The sequence below is a fragment of the Dunckerocampus dactyliophorus genome, chromosome 10 (assembly GCF_027744805.1).
Source record: "Dunckerocampus dactyliophorus isolate RoL2022-P2 chromosome 10, RoL_Ddac_1.1, whole genome shotgun sequence".
Classification (NCBI taxonomy): domain Eukaryota; kingdom Metazoa; phylum Chordata; class Actinopteri; order Syngnathiformes; family Syngnathidae; genus Dunckerocampus; species Dunckerocampus dactyliophorus.
In genome coordinates this window covers 6,306,694-6,320,327 of record NC_072828.1, presented here as the reverse complement: position 1 = coordinate 6,320,327, position 13,634 = coordinate 6,306,694, and the positions used below count along the sequence as shown (strand labels likewise).

The following is a 13,634-nucleotide window of genomic DNA, read 5'->3' as shown; positions in this document are numbered from 1 at the left end:
TCTTGGTATTCCATAGATTATACAGAACAGATACAGTACCTTACCAGCACTAAAAAATCAGAAAAGCAAACTTCCTCTAGTTTCACATATTTTGTCTTAGCCCCTCGTTGTACCTTTACAGTGTCTTGGCCATCTAACATTAAAATGGCAGAAAATAGTAATTTTATTTATTTATTTATTTATTTTTTACAATGGCTGTGTCTAAATCCGTGGTCTGCAGCCTACTAGTCCGTATTTGTGGGCTACATGATGTCATCACGCCATGCTGTCCAAATTATAAAGTCGGCCAAGGCTCCTCCACCTGCGGCCGACAAATGTGTCCTCCTTCTCCATTGAAAAGAAGTCTGCATTCAAACCATCCTTCGTGGCCCAACATTCTTTGCGCGCATCCGTCCATCCCTTACAAAATGTCAACATTACAATGCAAAGCGGTGATCTAGTTTCATGGAGTAGCAGTCATGGAGGGAAATGCATGGGCTCACAAGCACATACAGTAAACCAAATAAAACCAAGTAAAAAAATACAGTATGTACAAGTTCAGATGATAATTTGGCAAACAAAATGATGTTTTCAGTGCTGAAACTCCTTCTCTTGTGTTTTTCATGTATTAATTGCAAAGATTGAGCAATAGGGAGGATATTCTGCCTTGCAAATGATTTACTGTATTGTACTTCATATATACAAGTACAATGTAAGTACAATGACGTCAGGGTGAACATGAGAACACGTGACACAACCAGGAAGAAGTGTGAGGAAGGCTAGGCCGTCTTAATTCACAAGGCTGGTTCGCGGCATCTGGCCTTTGTTGACGGTTGGGCTACTGGCCTTGTGGGCTGCAGACCTTTAAATTAGACACAGCCTCTGATTGTAACCTCTGGTTTTCATTAATTACTTTGAAATTGCTGAGTTGTTAGCTAATGTAGGTTAATGCACCCAGGAATTTTTGCTAATGCTAAAAATGACCACAATACGGCAAAATACTATACTGTAAGTATTACGTTATCATGAATGTGCCTGTTACTACATGGCTACAGCATGTATGGAAAACAACAAAACCTTGTTGGGGTTTTTGGAGGTGTTTTAAAAGCGAGCTTTGGAGGTGGAATAGGTGTGTCCCATTGCGTGCATTGACTCATTCAACCCCAGCCATTTTTTCAAACGACAACCCCTACAGCAGTGGTCCCCAACCTTTTTTGAGCCACGGACCGGCTTGTGTTCCCACAAATCTCCCGCGGACCGGGGGGAGTTCGTACATTATAGCAATCTAATTTATCTTATTTATTATGTATTGTGTAAAACTAAGACATGAATAACATCAAATTAAAAGCACAAAATAAATGCCGACCCACCATCCACCAGTTCCAGCCAAGTTTTTCCAGAGATGATTACATGGCTGTTTGACGTGTGTGGTAAAAGGCAGTGTGCTAGCATGAATTAACTTGAGACAAATGTGCACATTAGCACTCAATAAGTCATCAAAACTTACCTTTATGCATTCCCACATAGTATCAGCATTTGACACCAAATATGAGATGAAAGAAAAATTGTAAAAAAACCCAAAAAACAGTAGTAGTCTATCTGTGCGGCATATGAGAGAAAGTTAGCACACGCACAATGGACATGCGTCAAGTGACACGGATGTAACAGAGAGAATCCAGCCACTTTTCAAAATAAAACATAAAAAAAATGAAATAATAGAAATTCTTTTTTCTTTCTATGCGGCCCGGTACCAAATGACCCACGGCCTGGTACCGGGCCGCGGCCTGGGGGTCTGGGACCACTGCCCTACAGTACCGGCCATTTTAGACAATTTTGACTCATCTTACAAAGCACACTGAATGTTGTGTTTTATGGCTATATAAGCATGGAACCTACCAAAAGAAAGATTAGACTCCCGTCTTTCATCAGAAAAAAAGTTTCTTTCTACCTCTTTCCGTTCTTTAGTAATCAGCAATAGAACTTACGTAAGTTTCAGGAAAATATCAGTTGCCGACTAAAATATGGAAAAAACAGCTTTTTGTGAAAAGATAGATTTCAAGCATAACTTTCAGTTTGACACAAATATTTTTTGCTTTTGTGACAGCTCAGATATCTAAAGAACTATACCACAACATAAACAACACAAAAAAGGGTTGTTTATTTACATCACATAAATAAGATTATTATTATTTTTTTTTTTTTTACAAATTTAACACCATGAACTATGTACAACTTTCACATTTGGAACCAAACTATGTGAGTTGGAACTGGACTATGTGTGTGCACGAGTGTGCGTGCGCGTGTGTGCGTGTGCATGCGTTAAAATTTCCCTACGATGTGTAATTTTTTTCCCCGTGTGGTACAAAATGTAATGCAAGGGCTTCCTCTTCCTATCATGTGTTTCTCCTTCTCGTCATGCACTTCTGCCACCTAGAGGCCATTTTTATGGCATTAAAATTGCCAAGACAATCCATTGGTGAGGAGTTGCATCATCACCTCCTTTAGCCTCTCGAGCATAAAAACCGTAAAAGATGCATATGTTCTGCATAACTGTACTAACAATACAGTACAGTACAGTAACAAATGCAGTGAAAAGATACATTTCAAGTATACCTCAGATATTTAAACAACTATACCAACATAAACACTTTTTTTTTTTACATCAAAATTATTTATTTACAAATGTAACACCATGACAAAAAGGAGAATTTAAGGCCTTAAAATGTAAAAAAAAATGTCGTAAATAGATTTTGTAATGTATTACAAATGTATTATTGTTACTTTTATTTAAAAATAAATGCCTACACTTTTTTTTCGATTTTTGAAGATGCTATAATGTAACTACAAAATGGAACTAAAGTACTTGTGCAGCCTGGTCACAATTTATCTAGCACAAGCTAGTATGCTGTGCATGCGCCGCGGACTTCCCATTTTTTGTACTTTTGTACTTTTTTTCCAGAGTTGATGTAAAATTGGTATTAAATTGTCTTCATTATGGTCTTAAAAGTCTTAACTTGTTGAACACTGCAGAGACCCTGTACACGTATGCTGCACATTTTTGCCTGTATTATCATAATACATCATAATTTCGTACCCACTTATGGTGTGTAAAAGCTATCTGTCTTCTTTTGCTTTTCTTCCTGGTTCTCGGGAACACGTTGCTATCAGAGAAGTTGTCAGTGATCACACAATGTAAAAGCTTTTGAAACTATTCCAAATCTGAGCAATATATTTGGTTACCGTGCTGGACTCTTCATAAAGAACCCAGAATGATGGGTGTACAGAGCATACTACGCAGTTTTCGTACCCCTCAAGAGAGAGAAAGTGAAAGTTAAACTTGTGTGAGAGTGAGAGAGGGAACAATGCACCAGCTGTGGGTTTGCCTCAAATTTTTCCATTAGTCATATTTACTGTACGTGTTGTGCAACTCTGATTGTGCTATGTGAGTGTCCCTGTCGAGAACGATGAACCGCAAATGTGCGGATATCTGCTGTACAGTGTTCCCTCGTTTATCGCGGGCAATAGGTTACCAAAATAGATTGCAATAAGGAAAATTATTATATTTGTTTTAAGGCTGTAAAAACCGTCACTATACACTTTATACACTTTTCTCAGACAGGCATTAACACTTTCTCACATTTCTCTTTTGTTTAAACACTCTCAAAGTTCAAATTTTGGTAGAATTTTAATTATCAACCTACTAGGTTGGACACAAAAAATTAAGTGACTGATGTGTATTTCACTCCTATGACCATGCCTCTGTGTCCTGGCGCCGTTTGGCTGTAGTGTTTTTGTTTCGTTGTTAAAACATATTGCTCCTGTCGTCGTATTTTCCTCACACGGTTAGCTTCTTCTGTTTCTTCTATTGTTCACAGCATTGGCGGTTAGCAAGCAGCTGACACAGTTAGCTAGTTTGGTAGCCTTGACCACAACAAGAGACGGCACGAAGGAGATTGATTGACAATGGTCTACAGCCAATCAGGACACGGAAGACAATGGGTAGTGGAGACAGAAGAGAGAGAGAGAATAGTGAGCGACACCGCTGCCTGTGCTATAGCACAGAACCACAACATTCAGCTTCCCACAATACAATTTTTCTTAAAGGGCCAGGCTCGGCCTGTAACAGCGTTCATACGCAGTTTGAAAAAAAAAGCACTAAAATTTGACACATAAAAATCCACAACAGCAAGTCCACGAAAGGTGAACCGCGATGGAGCGAAGGAACACTGTACTGTGCGACTTTCCCAGTTCTAATTACATGGCAAGTTCAATTTCTGTTTTGAACAGGACAGGAAGCTGAAGCAGGATGCGGTTGTGGTTGAGCAGGGCCACGCTTGAACGAGCGTTTTCCAGTAAACTTGTAAATGCCCTTTGGCTGTTACAGATAACGTCCGATGAATCATCCGACGTAAAATTATGGACATCTCCTCCTGATCAAAATGTTAAGACCAGTTGAGAAATTGCAAGACTGTACATTTTGCACTGTTGGGTCTTAAGGAGGTTCTAAGTAGAGCTTCAAAATTGCAAAAAGAAAAAATAGGAGTGAGACGAAACATTTTTAAGTAAGCAGTTTATTGCAAACAACCATTAAAGTATTGTTGGACACAGGAAGCTGAAGCAGGATGCGGTTGTGGTTGAGCAGGGCCACGCTTGAACGAGCGTTTTCCAGTAAACTTGTAAATGCCCTTTGGCTGTTACAGATAACGTCCGATGAATCATCCGACGTAAAATTATGGACATCTCCTCCTGATCAAAATGTTAAGACCAGTTGAGAAATTGCAAGACTGTACATTTTGCACTGTTGGATATTAAGGAGGTTCTAAGTAGAGCTCCAAAATGCAAAAGGAAGAAATGGGAGTGAGACAGAAAATATTTAGAGGTACAGTAGCAATTTATTGCAAACAAGCATGAAAGTGAAATAGACTGTTCATCAGCTGATCAAAGAGCACAGCCTTTAAAAGGCAAAATCTTGGCAAAAACGTGGACTGATTGTCATTTTGTGTCAGGTGTTCACACTGTCGTCATTTCTTGATAGCAAAGGCAAAAAGGTTTCTTTCTTTGAACACGGTGGGATTGTTGAGCTGCATGAGCAAGTCCTCTCGCAGCACACCATTGCTGCTACGGTTGGATGCAGTAAGACAATCATTTGAAACCTCTTCAAAGGGTTATGGAACAAAAAAGTCAAGTGGTAGACTCGAAAAATGTCACCGACCCTAAGCCAGAGGATCGATCCCACTGGCTGGCTGTCAAGACACGAGTCCATCCTTGGCCCGGATGAAGGTTGTTACTGGTGCTGATTGCAGTCCAATAACCATCAGACCATCCTCTCCTTCAACGCCACAAAATTGCCAGTTTTGAATTTGCACGAGAGCACCAAACATGGGACATTGAAAGGTGGAAGAAAGTTTGGTTTAGTTTATTTGAACATGAAGGTTACAATGGAATACATCTCGTGAATCATTTTTTGACAGTTCCACATGTCCAAAAGGAGTAGGAAGAAGCAAAGCTTATTTAATCCTACCCCCCATCCATTCTACATCTAGTACAGTACATGTAGTTCACTTCCTGGATTCCATGTCATGTTTTCAGTGATAGTCAGGATAACACATAATAGATAACGGTGAGATAACCGTCCCCCCAAAAAAAGAGAGAACATTCATAATAATGATAATATGATGACAATACTAAATAATAAATAAATAAATAAGAACAAAGCTTTTTTTTTTTTTTTTTTTAAACACAACAAAGAAAATTATAAAAAAAAAAAAATAAATAAATAAATAGAAATAAATAAATAACAAATAAAATTTAATTAAATAAATAAAAAATAAAATAAAATAAAATAAAATAGAAAATAAAAAAATAAATAAATAAAATAAAATAACAAACCTGACAGAACAATCAGGACTCTTCTGCCTTGTATTTGGCAAACATCAACTGCTTGTATTGTTTTTTGAATTTGCTCATCTCTGTACATTGTTTGAGTTCTTTACTCAATCCGTTCCATAATTTAATTCCACACACGGAAATGCTGTGGGTTTTCAGCGTTGTTCTCGCATATAAATGTTTTAGGTTTAATTTTCCTCTAAGATCATATTTCTCCTCTCTGATTGAGAAATACTTGATTAGATTTTTGGGTAACGAGTTATTATTAACTTTATACATTATTCTAGCGGTTTGAAAGTGTACTAAATCTGCGAATTTCAATATCTGTGATTTTAAAAATAAAGGGTTTGTATGTTCTCTATACTTGGCATTATGAATTATCCTCACAGATCTTTTTTGCAGTACAGTGAGTGAGTGAAGATTACTTTTGTAGTTATTTCCCCATATCTCCACACAATACGTTAGATATGGAAATACTAAGGAACAGTACAGAGTGTGGAGTGATTTTTGATCAAGAAGATATTTTGCTTTATTCAATATAGAGATATTTCTCGCCACCTTTTGCTGTATATATTTAATATGAGATTTCCAACTCATTTTTTCATCTATTATAACCCCAAGGAATTTATATTCTTCCACTTTTTCAATATCCGTTCCATTAATTTGTATTTGGTCGTACGTGTCCTTTCTACTATTACCAAATAGCATTATTTTAGTTTTACTTAAATTCAGAGATAATCTATTCTTGTCAAACCATGACTTTAATATGACCATTTCATCCTTGACCTTTTTAATGAGTTCTTGTGTGCTTTCACCAGAACAGAAAGCAGTGGTATCATCGGCGAATAAGACCAATTTTAAGTTGTTAGTTACTTTGCAAATGTCGTTAATGTACAAGTTAAACAGTTTTGGTCCCAGTATGGACCCCTGTGGTACTCCACACGTATTGTGTAGACTCCCAGATGTATATTCTCCTAGCTTTACAAATTGTTTCCTCTTTGCTAGGTAGCTTTTAACCCAATTTAAGACTAAACCTCTAATTCCGTACCTTTCTAATTTTGAAATTAAAATAGTGTGATTAATTGTATCGAAGGCTTTTGTCAGATCCATGAATACTGCAGCTGCGCATCTTCTGTTGTCTATGGCAGTAGTGATTTCCTCCGTGATTTCCATCAGTGCCATAGAAGTTGAAATGTTGGCTCTGTAACCATATTGACTACTTGCCAATAATTCATTCTTATTAATAAATTTGTCCAACCTATTATTAAATAGCTTCTCCACAATTTTCGAGAATTGTGGTAACAAGGAAACTGGTCGATAATTTGTAAATTGGTGTTTGTCTCCTTTTTTGAAAATTGGAACCACCTTGGCTGTTTTCATTTTGCTTGGAAATATTCCAGTCTGAAATGATAAGTTACTAATATATGTTAACGGGTCTGCGATCTCATTGATGACCCTTTTAATTGTTTCCATTTCGATTCCATGACAATCAGTTGATGTTTTTGCCTTAAAATGGTTAACAATGTCAGTGATCTCCTTTTTGGTTACAGCAGTGAGAAACATAGAATTAAGATTCCTATCGATAATATCAATCCCTTCATCAATTGTGTCTTGTTTTGGAATTTCCTCTTCCAGTTTTTGTCCAATATTTACAAAATATTCATTTAACATTTCAGCTACCGCATTCATGTCATTCCTGTAAGTGTTTCCAACCATGAAATAGGGAGGATAGTCTGCTTTCTTAACGTTGTTCTTTATAATACTATTTAAGATGCCCCAAGTTGCTCTCATGTTATTTTTGTTCTTATTTAGTACGTGACTATAATATTCCCTCTTACACACTCTCAAGATAGTTGTCAACTTGTTTTTGTATGTCTTATACTTTTGTTCTGCTTCTTTAGTCTGTTGAATGATAAATGTCCTGTATAATGTGTTCTTCTTCTTACAGGCGTTTTTTAGTCCTTTTGTCATCCATGGCTGCTGGTTTTTCTTTTGCTTCTTGGGCTTTTCTTGCCAGGGGCAGTTCTTATCGTAGAGCTCCATATAAGTACCAAGGAAGCTGTCATATGCCTCGTCCACATCTGTTGCACTGTAGACACTCTCCCAACTTTGTTCTTCTAGACCTATCTTGAAGGCACGGATGTTGTCCTCTGTACGCAATCTTTGAAAAGTCTTTTTTGCCTCCGCCTGTTTTTTCTTATAATGTTCATTGTAGATTGTAAACACTGGAAGATGATCACTGATGTCACTAATTAGCAGGCCACTGATGGTGTTGTTATCAAAGTCATTGGTGAATATATTATCGATGAGGGTGGCACAGTGGTCTGTTATTCTACTTGGTCTAATGATTTTAGGATATAAACTCAAGCTATACATTGTATCTATAAAGTCATCTGTTTCCTTGCACTTGTGTGAGTTCAAGAGGTCAATATTGAAGTCTCCACATATGAAAATAGTTTTCTGACCTATGTCTGTAAACGTTGTCTTAATCCAATCCTCAAACATTCCAATCTTTGACTTTGGAGTTCTGTACACACAACTTATTAACACATTTTTGCTTTTTTCTTTACAGATTTCAATTGTTATACATTCTAAAATGTTATCAATGACAAATGACATATTCTTTACCATTTTGTGGTTCAAATGTTTGTCCACGTATACGGCCACACCTCCTCCATTTGCATTGTTCCTGTTTGCACACGTCATTTCATATCCTTCCAGCTCGAAGTCCATTCCTTTGTTAGCATTAATCCAAGTTTCTGAGATTGCTATAACTTTGAAAGGTTCTTTGAATTGATTCAAATATTGTTTAATATTAGTAAAGTTTGCGTTCAAGCTTCTGCTGTTTATGTGTATGATGGATAACTTGTCGTCGTTGATGAAACTGTTGTTGTATTGCTCCTCCGTATAATAACGGCAGTCGTTTGTAATGTGAGAGAAAAAATTTGAGTCTGGATCAATGTCTTTTTCCATATCCAATTGTTTGTGATCTGTAAAGTGAAAAGTGTCCAATTGTAGATCTTCTTGTAGCATATTAAAGCTGTTTTCCTCCATGTTGGGAGACCTCAATATCTTTCTAGGTCCTTGATGTCTTTGACAGCAAGAACTCTGGCCTCTGGTCCTCCATTTGCTTTGATGAAGATTTTGCAGTTTGCACTCCATGTTCCTTGAATCTTTCCTTGCTTCCTCAGATCACGTGCTTTCTTCGCAATCTCAGCGTTGCGCTTGGTCAGGTGGTCATTCATGTAGACATTTGTTCCTTTCAGCTTCTTTCCCTGTTTCAGCAGGGCAACCTTGTATTTCCTGTTGGTGAATTTGACGATGATGACGGGTGTAGTGCGGTTCCTCCCATACAGTGGGATGCAAGTATCAATAGATTGGATGTCTACATCCACCTCCTTCGATTGCAAAAAATCAACAACTTGTTGCTCTGTTGAGGCGACATCCCTTTCGTCTGGTTCTTCAGTATTCGCCACTGCTCTGGCATAGGACCTTGGTTTAATTCGAAGTCCCGTCACGACCACGTCATTCATTCGTGTGTTCTGATCCATATCATCTATGGTGTTTTTCAGCTTCTCAATGATTTTATCCTTTTCTTCACGTTCTTTTTTGAGAGTGGCTCCCAGTGCATCATAACTTTCCTGTAATTTTTTATTCTCCACTCTCAGACCTTGCATTTCTCTTTGTATGGCGTTGGTAGTCTCTATCAAACTGTAAATTAGTTGATGCAGGGAGTTGGAATTCTCCACAAGTTGCTGCATCTGTTTTCCATAATCCTCCATGGTTTTCGCCATAGTATACTCACTCTTTTCCATTGAACTTCTTTCTTGCTTGTTTGCGCGGTGTTTAACCTTCTGCAAGGCTGTCGCTGTTGCTTTGTCTATATTTCCACTCAGGTGTGTCAACTGGTTAACTGTGTCATCCTTGTAAGGTCTCGGCGGCGGTTGTGGTAATAGGTGAGCACCTCCAGTTGTCTCAGGAATCTGTTCAACATCCGTATATATGACTGAATCTGGAGTACTTCGACCAGAACTACTAGAGCCACCGCTTGTTGCGCTTCTTCTCCCTCGAGCCTTTGACATTGTAACTGTTGCTAGGTAACGCCGTCAGTTAGCCGTTGACTTGTGGTGCAATGCCTTCGGTGAATAATCTTCGTTATAACGGCGAGTTTATCTCTCACCAGTATCTCACCAAAGTCCCACCAGTCCTCGTGGGCCGAAAAAGCTGCACAGGAAAACTCCAAATGTTATCCTGTTATTGAAATCAGGCTTCAAACCGCGGCTAGCATGATAGCTTGCTTGTAACGGCTGTCGGCTCCACCTGATTGTCTCTTTTGGTGAGTTTAGTCCACTCGCGGGTCCAAGTTGAGGCAGAAGTCTCAGCACTCACTTGCAGAGTTGTAATCATAAGTTGTGATCACGAACTGTATTCACCAAGGTCGCAAAAGTTTAAAACTCCGGTAATAGTGGACGGAGCTTTTCCGTGAGCGTCCTTTCCGTACAACAGGAAGTGACGTCTTCAAATGTTCGATTCTCTGAGTAAAAAATCTAACCTTGACGGTCCTGTAGGCTTCCAATGTTACTGGCATGACAAGGCGATCTCACCTGAGATGTTTTCCACAGACACAGCAGAGCGGGCGCTATCATAATCTGGGCTGATTTATACTTTAATGAAACAATGGAGCTTCAGGTTGTAGAGGGGCGTCAAACAGCAGCTGGCTATGTGCGGATGTTGCAGGGGGCATTTTCTCATGACTGAAAAGGACTTCTTCCAGAGGAGTAAGCTCACTCTTTTGGACCATCCTGCATGTCCCCCCAATCTAATTCCAGTTGAGAACATTTGGGGATGGATGGCAAGGCAAGTTTACAAAAATGGACGTCAGTTCCGGACAGTGGATGCCCTCCATGAAGCCATTTTCACCACCTGGAGCAACATTCCAACTAGCCTCCTGGCAACACTGGCATCCGGCATGGCCAAACCCATTTTTGAGTAAATTAACAAGAATGGCGCAGCTCCTCATTTTTTACTCTTTTTTTCAACATTTGATTGCTATTTTAGAGGGATTTACAGTATATACAGTATATACATATATATTTTTTTAGCTATGGTCTTACACTTTGATGAACAGCCCTTTTACTTTAATGGTTGTTTGCAATAAACTGCTTACTTAAAAATGTTTCGTCTCACTCCCTATTTTTTCTTTTTGCAATTTTGAAGCTCTACTTAGAACCTCCTTAAGACCCAACAGTGCAAAATGTAAATTCTTGCAATTTTTCAACTGGTCTTAAAATTTTGATCAGAAGCCATATACAGTATCTCTAACAATACATGCAACGTGAGGTTTATTAGTGGTTCCACGGATACGAGGACAAATGAGTCTGAGGGCGGAACAAAGGGCAAAGATCTGTTAAGTGAAGATGCTCAGTGACCCTTATTCCACTCCTCCACTTAACACAAGACCTTCTCAATAAAACATGTGTCATTCTGAAACATTTACTACTCCTCTGTTTCCTGAAATGATTAACTTGAAACATATTTGATGTTTGAGGGGAAGGAACATGACTCTTCATGCTGAAATTCTCCAAGTTTCATACGACGTCCATCCGTTATTGTAATTTTATTTCCTCTCCCAGAGGTTTGGCATCGCTGTGTGCCTCTGGAGCGTTAGCGGAGGTCACAAGGTTATTATATAAACAATTCACATGGAGGCCGCCAGCGCCCAGAGGGAATGTGGAATGCAATGCTGGCAATTTCTGCAACGTTTTTAATGCACAAGATGCAGACATGTGTCCAATCTCCGCCGAGTGTGTTTTTATTCCTCAGGCTGCTTTGCCAAGGCAGCTGCAGAGCATGCTTAATTAATTTGCTCATATGCCTTGGCTAAACTGCATTGATGACATCAATTAGATGGAAAGCCGCGCAAAGCGAATGGAACCCGCGAACGGGACTCATCAAAGTCTCGGAATTGGAACAAATTCCCATGACGTCATATAAAAGACTTTCAATTTGCAGAGCTCATGTCTGCTTTGCCGTGTAGGAGTACACGGTCAAACGATTCGGTCTTAAGTCGTGCACCCACAATTTAATTTGGCACGTAACTCCTTATCCTGTCTCGTCGCAATCCTTGGATTAACGCCGACTTAAGGAGCACAAATTTGGCAGCTTTCTTGTCCCCTGGCCGAGGCGGACACAACATTTACTTTTCCAATTCCAGGAGGAGGAGAGAACAACACGTGCTGACACTCAGATTACTGCTTCTTAGTTAAGCAAATTGCTGCAATTATGTGTGTCAATCCAGTGACGGCTGGTTGATCTGTTACGCTTTCAAATTCTTCAATGTTTAGTCACCATCTTTATCATCTCTGCCGGCAAGTCAAGAAAATGATCACGTTGTTGTTGACTCTTTTCATCAACAAATGTGCGATAGCGACTATTAAAGAGGTCAGGTTTTTCACCACAGCTTCGTCTACTGGAGCCAGTGGGGCAATGCCCCACTTGGCTCAGATGCGAGTGGATAGTAATGGCCAAAATTGAAAACACATTTACTGGATGGCCTTCTACAAAGTTCTAATGTTTTTGCTTAATTGTTCTCACTATTGGTAGAAACAAAAATGTCGTTTTTGCGTAATAACACAAAGTAGTCATCACATAACCATCGTTTTGTTACAACCTGTAATCAAAACACAATTTATGTAGTTTTTGCATGATTGTATTAACATCAGTCAAGACACAACTTTTGTAGTTTTTGTGTAACCCGGCTACTTGAAAGGTAGTTTTTGTGTAAACATGTTAGCTATCACAACCTACCCTTTGTCAATCAAAACCTAATCTGTGTAGTTTTTGTGTAATTGTGCTAACTAACTGACTAACATCAATAAAAACCCTAACCTATGTAGCTTGTGCATAATTGTGCTAACATCAATCAAAACCTAATCAATATTATTTTTTGCTTCATTGTGCTAACGATCTAACTGACTAAAACGAATGAAAACCTACTCACATTTGTAGTTTTTTGTGTAATCTTGCTAACATCAATTAAAACCTAATCTATTTTAATTGTTGTGTAATTATGCTAACTAACCAACTAAATAACATCAGTCAAAATCTAGCCTTTGTAATGTTTGTGTAATTGTGCTGACTAACATCAATGACAACCTAACCTTTGTAGTTTTGGCATAATTGTGCTAACAAGTGTTGCTCCGATCAGGGTTTCATGCTGCAGATTGTGATACCAATCATCCATGATTGAGATCGATCACATTGATTAAGTGTACATTTTTCAATTTATTTATGATGAGTGGTATTGGCCAGTGCCGCTGTTAGACAATGTCAAGGCCCCTGGCAAATAAAGTCATTATTAAGTCATTCAATCCCAGACATTTTTTTCAAAAGACATCCCCTTCAGTACCATTTTAGATGATTTTGAGTCATCTTTTCAGTTTTTTTCTACCTTTTTTCCGTTCTTTAGTAATCAGCAGTAGAACATAGGTACAGTAAGTTTCAGGAAAATATCAGTTGCCAACTAGAATAAGGTAAAAGAAAAAACATTTCAAGCATAACTTTCGTTTTGACGCAAATATTTTTTTTGTTTTTTCAACAGCTCAAATATAAAAACAACTATACCACAACATAAACACAAAAAAGGTTGTTTTCTTTCGTTTTTACATCAAAATAACTACTTACAAATATAACAGCATGAACTATTTACAATTTTCACAATTGAAACTGAACTATGTGAGTTGGAACTGAACTACGTGTGTGAACATGTG

At 38.3% G+C, this 13,634-nt stretch overlaps 1 protein-coding gene across 2 annotated transcripts in view; it reads left to right on the top strand.

Moving 5' to 3' along the window:
• The window catches only part of lpp (LIM domain containing preferred translocation partner in lipoma), a 219,919-nt gene that overhangs the window by 88,122 nt on the left and 118,163 nt on the right, over positions 1 to 13,634 (top strand). The gene's annotated exons all lie outside the window — the stretch shown is intronic.